General features: G+C 36.9%; 1 long non-coding RNA gene across 1 annotated transcript; it reads left to right on the forward strand.

The window, feature by feature from the left end:
- Positions 1 to 287: 287 nt before the first annotated feature.
- LOC143589575 (uncharacterized) lies at positions 288 to 1,391 on the forward strand. The gene is made up of 2 exons (XR_013145306.1): positions 288 to 634; positions 1,218 to 1,391. It is a non-coding gene; the product is annotated as an uncharacterized LOC143589575 (long non-coding RNA).
- The last annotated feature ends 7,197 nt before the right edge of the window (positions 1,392 to 8,588 follow it).

Consider the following 8,588-nt stretch of genomic DNA (forward strand, 5'->3'; position numbering starts at 1 on the left):
GAATCACACAGTTCCAATGACTTGAACTTGGGTTGCTTGTGTATCTACTTAGCTTGCTCACAGCATATGCTAAGTCGGGTCTAGTTGTAACATCCCGTAAATATTTAAAATTATATTATAAGACGAGTAAGTAGCGAGTAAAACGACTCGTTGAAATATGAGGTGTTTAAACGAGTATTCGATGCCTTCAAATATCGTTTAAAATATAAAATACATACTTTATTTATGGTAAAATTTATTATTATTATTATTATTATTATTATTATATTTTAAAAGCTAACGTATCTTTGTAACAACAATAATATTATTAATATTATTATATAATATAATAGAGAAAGGATAATATGGAGATGACTCAGATGTGGATATGTGGATATTTATCACTTTGTTAATAATATTAAAATAGAAAGCCTTGTTGATTAAGAAAACGTAGCCCTCAAGAAAGCAAATGATTATATAAGGGGCTGCCATATGGTTGTTTCAAATCATAACAAAATCAACAATCAAATCTGTAAACGAGATGTGAATAATATTTTAGACAAGGTTACATAGTAGCAGTGGTACAAGTAGGATACGATTCGGTCGCAATAAATTAGGGGGTTGTCGTCTACACCCACGTTACTAACGCCAGGGAGTAAGTACATGGACCATAATCATGTTATTTTTACAAAAGTTTCGTATATGTTTATTTTGATATGCATATATATGATTATTTGAGAAATGATTGTGTGTCCAAGTATGTAAAATTAACGTGTAGCTTAAAAAGTGGCTATGGTTTTAAAATAAATATGGTGATATGCCTCTAATAAAAATATGGGTTACAGGTCCAAAGAGTTTCGGTAGTTGAAACTCCAAAATTTTAATACTATATATAAAAGATTTCGGGAGTTGAAATCTTAAGGGGTTCAGGTGTTGAACCCCAAATATAAAGGGGGAGTTAATAACCCTCATGGGTTAAAGATGAGCTCATAAGGAATTCGGGTGTTGAATTCTCAAGGAATAATAAGGAGTAAAATTAAGGATTTCGGGTGTTGAAATCCCAAGGAATTCGGGTGTTGAATTCCCAAAGAATAACGTGGAGTAAAAATAAGGATTTCGGGTGTTGAAATCCCAAGAAATTTTGGTGTTAAATTCCAAATAAATATAAAACATATTTTTATAAAATGGTGTACTTACTTAGCGAAAGCTAATAAAAATATGTTTTAAAATGTTTTCAGGAAAAGCACCCCTAGATGGTTGAAGCTTCATGGACGGAACTGGACTAACAAGAGAACCATACTCTCGTTTTTGATAGTTTGTATAATAAAGTTTGTATTAAACATATGTTTTCTTGTATAATATATATTTTATAAAATAAAACGTCACCAAGAGTGACATGTTTTGGATGTAAACTGGGACCTACTCTGATATATATATATATATATATATATATATATATTTTGTGAAAATATTATTTATAAAAAAAATTAGGGTGTTTCACTAGTGCAACTCATAAGATACATCAAACTGCCAATAATTCTTGAGTATTCCAACTGGTTAACGGGTTCATCTCTATTCTTAGCTAGATGTTGACTCGTGTCAATGGGAGTTCTAGCTACATTAGCGTCATTCGCATTAAACTTCTCAAGAATTTTGCTCACGTAATGGGATTGACTTAAAACAAGTCCATTTTGGGTTCTTGTGATTTTAACTCCCAAAATCACATCCGCATAACCCATGTCCTTCATGTCAAATCTTGCCTTTAACATGTTCTTAGTGGACGTTATGATTTTGTCATCACTTCCAGCAATGAGCATATCATCTACGTATAGACACAAAATGACATATCCATCGGAAGTGTCCTTCACGTATACACATTTGTCACATTCATTGATTTTGAACCCAACATCAAGCATGACATGATCAAACTTTTGGTGCCATTGTTTAGGAGCTTGTTTCAATCTATACAAGGATTTCACAAGTTTACACACTTTATTTTCTTGCCCAACGGCTATGAAGCCTTCGGGTTGTTCCATGTAAATATCTTCCTCTAGATTTCCATTCAAGAAAGCCGTTTTTACATCAATTTGGTGAACTTCCAAGTTTCTAATGGTGGCAATGGCAAGCACCAACCTTATAGATGTTATTCGCGTAACCGGCGAATATGTATCAAAGTAATCTAAACCTCCTCGTTGTTTATATCCTTTGATCACCAACCTTGCCTTATACTTATCGATGACGCCATCAGGTTTCATCTTCTTCTTGAAGATCCATCGATATCCTAGTGGTTTACACCCTTGAGGAAGATCCACTAGTTCCCAAGTATGATTTTGTAAGATAGAATCTATCTCACATTTGATGGCCTCCCTCCACTGAGGTCCTTCAGCGGAATTCACCGCTTGTTCATACGTTTGAGGTTCCTCTTCTACCATGTAGGTAAGGAAATCGGGGCCGGAGGATTTTTCAGTCCTTTGCCGTTTACTTTTTCTGATTTCAACCTCCTCTGTTTCAGATTGTTCCCGAGGTTCATCTCCAGTACTCTCGTTTTGAATACTTTCCTTAACCGGTCTAGAATAGCTCGGTTTTCCTTTATCCAAACATGGGAACTTATATTCAAACCATGATGCATCCTTTGATTCTATTATAGTGCCATTGTTTATTCCGGGATTCTTGGAATCATGCACAAGAAATCGATATGCACCATCGGGAAGGGTATATCCTATAAATACACAATCCACGGTTTTGGGTCCTATTAGTAGGCGTTTTTGTGGAGTCACCACTACCTTGGCTAGGCACCCCACACTCGCAAATATTTATATGGTGGTTAAATTCTCGTCCATAACTCATATGGAGTTAGATCTTCGGCTTTAAATAAGATAAACTTATCGATAGCCTCGTCCTTACTTTTAAGTAAGTAAACATAGAAATATCTTGTACTATCATCAATGAACGTGATGAAGTACTTGTTCCCACCACGAGTAGGAATTGCTTTTAGATTACACACATCGGTGTGAATCATCTCGAGGGGTTCGGTAAATCGTTCAATCTTTTTGAATGACGATCTCGTTTGTTTTGCTTCGACACAAGTTTCACATTTATTATTTAAGTCGATATCGAATGTTAGTATGCAATTAAGTTTAATCAAACGTCGAATGGAATTAAAATTAACATGACCTAGTCTACCATGCCAAACATTAGAAGACTCAAGCATATAAGTAGAACTAGTAGCATTCTCATTCATTTCATTAATCACGGTTACATTCAACTTGAACATACCATTGAGGGCATAGCCCTTACCAACATACACACCATTTTTGGTCAACACGACCTTATCAGACTCAATCACCATTTTGAACCCAAACTTTTTCAACTGCCACCCCGACACAAAATTCTTACGAATTTCGGGAACATACAACACATTTGACAAAGTAAGTTCCTTCCCCGAAGTTATCTTCAAAACCACATTCCCCTCACCTTTGACTTCGGCCGTAGCGGAGTTTCCCATAAACACCTTTTCTCCATTAGTCACCTCTTTGAAAGTGCTAAAGAGACTTTTGTCAAAGCACACATGACGGGTAGCCCCCGTATCAACCCACCAATCTTTGTTATTTTGTCTAACCAAGTTAACTTCGGTGACCATAATCGAGAGGTCCGTGACCACCGCAACTAGGTTCTCAACCTCACGAACCATGTTAACTTGTCGAGCATTTTCTTTCTTTGGAAGCTTGCATTCATTGGCCCTATGGCCTTACTTTCCACAATTGTAACAAGTTCCTTGGAACTTCTTTTTCTTCCAACTCCCCCCTTAGGACCAAGGTTGAAGCCTTTCCCATGATTTTTCTTTCCACCATTTTTACCCTTTGAAGATTGGCCATGTTCAACAACATTGGCCTTTGTTGTTCCGGGACCGTCAATTCTTTTTAGTGCAATTTTTTTATCTTCTTCAATACGAAGACGAACAACAAGATCTTCAATGGTCATCTCCTTTCGCTTATGCTTGAGATAGTTCTTGAAATCGACCAAACTTGGTGGTAGCTTTTCAATAATACAAGCAACTTGGAATGTCTCACTAAGTGACATCCCTTCCGCATGAATATCATGAAGAATAACTTGCAAATCTTGGACTTGACTCATAACAGTTTTTGAGTCTATCATTTTAAAGTCCAAGAATTTAGCCACCACGAATTTCTTAGTACCGGCATCTTCGATTTTGTATTTGCGGTCCAATGACTCCCATAATTCTTTGGCAGTTTTGGCCTTACAATACACGTTATAAAGTGCATCAACCATGCCATTCAAGACATAGTTCCGGCACAAGAAATCCAAATGATTCCAAGCGTGAACCGCGCTCACCGACAGCGCATCCGTTGCCCCTTCATCGACTTGGGGAACGGTTACAGTCAAGAACCTCGCAAGGTTCAAAGTGGTCAAATAAAAGAACATCTTTTGTTGCCACTGTTTAAAATTCACACCGGTGAACTTTTCCGGTTTCTCAGCATGAGAAGTGACTACAGCAGGCAACGGAGAGACCAAACCGGTTGTGACATCAACAGCGGTAGTCACGATGGCAGAAACAACATCGCTCATGGGTTGGGATTCCATTCTGAAACGAAATCGAGAATAAATAACAAGTAATATGTTTAAGTTTGTTGGAAATCTTCTATTATGATATCCAGAAAATTAAACGAAAAAAAACGCAGCAGTAAACCGGGTTTGTGTTTAACACAATTCCCTTAAACAGGTTCTCGGTCTGTTTCCAGGGTACTCCGGTTCGAAACAGAATCGGTGCTCTGCCGGACTCGGACACTTGCCTGAAACGAAATCGGAAACAATACTGTTGCAGTAGGAAGAAGATGAACTGTGTTGTATTTGGTGTGTCTAAACTGAAGAGCTGGTCTTGTTTATATAGCCATACAATCACAATAATGATAATCAATATTGTTAATGACCATTAAATAATAATAATATCAAATAATGGCCATTAGTGCAGATTATAAAACTGTAAATCATAATCATTCTCTTAATGATTATTAATTGTATTGACTAGACCAGTTTTGAATTTCAAAAACGAATTCAAGAAATCGTCTGACGCGGGCTCGGGTTTTCGGATTGCATTCGTGTCCGCGGGACATGCGGGCACGCACGAGTTCGATGAATTTCTAGTCCAGAAACCCAAATTTGCACCCCCTGCGCGCGCGTAGAACTTGTGGTAAAACATGTCACAAAGAATTCAAATGGGTGTAAGGGCTCCACCTTATAAACCATTCATTATTTTGTTGCCAATCCGATGTGGAACAAACATTTACCACTTCCACCACTTCCTTCATTCACACACTTAAAACTTCCAACACATATAAGTCAAGATAAGTTGGATCCAAGGGCACAAAGGTGCATATTTTTAGGATACCCTGGGGTGTAAAGGGGTATAGACTTTGGAGATAGGAAATGTAAGTCCTAAAGTGATTCTTAGCAGAAATGTAGAATTCAATGAATATGTATTGTACAAGCATGTGGTTGGAAGTAATAATTTAATAAGTTATTCTAATCCCAATAGTGTGCAAGTTGAGGTGGAGCCTAGAGAGAAAGAAGGTGAAGCCGGGCCATCAGGTGCAGGGGTAGAAGTGGAAAATTCAGGTGAGTCTTCTAGTTATAATTTGGCTAGAGACAGAACAAGGAGGAATGTAGTTAAACCTGTGAGGTTTAGAGATGGTGAAGATGTGTCAGCAGTTGTTTTCAGTATTGCTGAACATGAGAACATTTATGAGCCTTTGACCTTTTATGAAGCAGTCAATTCTAGTAATAAAGAAAAATGGTTTGAAGCCATGGAGGAAGAGATGAGTTCTTTAGACAAAAATCAAACATGGGTTTTAGTAGATAAACCAAAAGACCAGAAGGTGGTTGCTTGTAAGTGGATATACAAAGTCAAAGATGGCTTACCTGGTGATAAAGGTCCAAGATTTAAAGCCAGATTAGTGGCTAAAGGCTTTACTCAACGACCTGGTGTTGATTATGTTGAGATATTTTCTTCAGTGGTTAAACGTACGTCCATAAGGGTAGTTTTGTCAATTGTTGCAGCTTATGATTTTGAGCTTGAACAATTGGATGTAAAGACTGCTTTTCTGCATGGCTATCTGGATGAAATTATATATATGGCTCAACCTTTGGGTTTCATTCAAGATGGAAATGAAGAGAAGGTGTGCTTGTTAAAAAGGTCATTGTATGGGCTGAAACAATCACCAAGGCAATGGTATAAAAGGTTTGATGAGTTTATGATTACTCATGGATTTAATCGAAGTTCTTATGATAGTTGTGTGTACTATAGAGAGTGGAGTAGTGGTAAGTACTTCTATCTTTTGCTATATGTTGATGATATGCTGTTAGCATGTGAAGACAAAGCAGAGATAGAAGCCACTAAGAGGTTAATGATGCTAGAGTTTGAAATGAAAGAACTTGGGGAGGCTAAGAATATTTTGGGCATGGAGATAATTAGAGACAGAGGTCAAAGACAGTTGAAGTTAACTCAGTCTGGTTATGCAGATAAAATCTTGAAGACTTATGGTATGAATAAGGATAATGTGAAGGTTGTCACAACTCCAATTGCAGCTCATTTCAAGCTGTCATTACAAGACTCACCAAGATCAGAAGATGACATTAAATACATGGAACATGTTCTTTATGCAAATGTGGTAGGGAGTCTCATATATTTAATGGTGTGTACTAGGCCTGATTTGGGTTATGCGGTTAGTTTGGTGAGCAGGTATTTGGCAGATCCTGGTAAAAATCATTGGGAATCTGTTAAATGGATTCTTAGGTATTTGAAGGGTACTAAGGATTATGGTTTGATGTTTGGGAAAGAGGTGGGTAAAGGTCAAGGTTTAATTGAAGGGTATGTTGATTCAGATTATGCTAAAGACCTTGACAAAGGAAGATCGATAACTGGTTATGTTTTCAAAGTTTTTGGGAGCGTTGTTAGTTGGAAAGCACACCTTTAAAAGGTTGTAGCACTTTCTACAACTGAGGCTGAATATATGGCGTTGACTGAAGCAGTCAAAGAAGGTTTATGGCTAAAAAGAATGATTTCTGAGCTAAGGGTAAATTTGTCAAAAACTGTTGTTTATTGTGACAATGAAGGAGCTCTGCAGTTATCAAGAAATAATGTGTTTCATGAGCGTACAAAACACATTAATGTCAGATTACACTTTATTAGAGAAGTAATAAGCTCAAAATAACTTGAGGTTGCAAGTATTGACACAAGTGAGAATTTTGCAGATTTTCTCACTAAGGCATTGCCCGGATCAAAGTTTGATAAATGTATTAATGGGCTGAATATGGGTTAAAGATATGATTTGATCTTTAAAGGTGGAGATTGTTGGAGAATTAAAGACAAATCATGTTAATGCAAGTTAGTTTGGTCTACTGTTTGGGTTTGGTTTTATTACTGGGGCTGAAACTGTCAAGTTTTAATAGTTGTTATATTTCTGCTACAATATGACTAGTCTTAAAGTTGGAGGGCTGGTTATGTAAATTTCTGGAGTAAGTTTGTTAACAGTCGGTTAACAACTGAAATTGGGGATAAATAGGGAAAGATTAGAGTTTCTTAGTTAGTTCAGTTCATTGTAATTTTCTGTTTTCAGTTCAATTGTAATCCTTTTCGTTTTCTTGACTCGTGATAACAAAGCTTCTATTGAAACCCTTTATCTTTGAATTCTCAGGTGTGTTTTACAACATATACATAGGTAAAAAGACGTGTGCTTCTACTGTGTATCAGGGGAGCTTAAACTCTTATACATAATTTCAAAGCTCGGACTCTAGATGTGTGTATATTCTGCAATACTTTCAACTCTTAGCCACTACAGGTCATACTTCAAAACAGCTATAATGAACGGATAACAAAAAATATGGTAAACGAGAGGTCAACCAGTGCAAAATTTCTGAATAACTTGTATACTAGAAAGACAGTCTTGAGCTTATCATATAATAACCTCAAAGCAACTTACTTTCCCAATATCAAAGCTAATTCTGCCTTCCAAGCAAAGAAAAAAAATTCTCTAAAAAGCTGTGTCCGAAATACCTCGAATGAGTATTATCATCAACATGACCTTCATATATAAAACATAATAATATCATCCATCATCACCTGCAAGGGTTAGCTAACACTCAAATGCATCCAACCATTCATTACAGATTCAATCCAAAATTCCAAACACAGCACTAAAAGATCCAAATTCTCAGATACAAACAACCAACTAGCAAGCAACCAACGTGCACACGCATATGTACTAATTCACAAAACGTTATAAAGATTCACATAAACTGAGTCAACTCATCCGCCAAAACCCGCCCAGTCAAAACCTTAACCAAATGCCCAAAATCATAAGCACTGTGAAACGTCACCCAGGTGGCGTCATCATCAGCTAGGCCGACTTAAATGAATTTGAGGGTGTCGACGTTGGAATATTTTAAGAGGAGGTAGTGGTAATTGGGGTATGACTAACTCGTTAGACGCTTGTCGAGCTGTGGGTAGGTACTAACGATTAATCGGGATTGCTCGTATTGCAATTTACATGCAATTTTTCAAATATACATATGGAGGCTTTATATATAAATCT

Source organism: Bidens hawaiensis, unplaced genomic scaffold (assembly GCF_021521415.1).
Source record: "Bidens hawaiensis isolate Kalapana, Puna unplaced genomic scaffold, B.hawaiensis_p1.1 tig00037620_1, whole genome shotgun sequence".
Classification (NCBI taxonomy): domain Eukaryota; kingdom Viridiplantae; phylum Streptophyta; class Magnoliopsida; order Asterales; family Asteraceae; genus Bidens; species Bidens hawaiensis.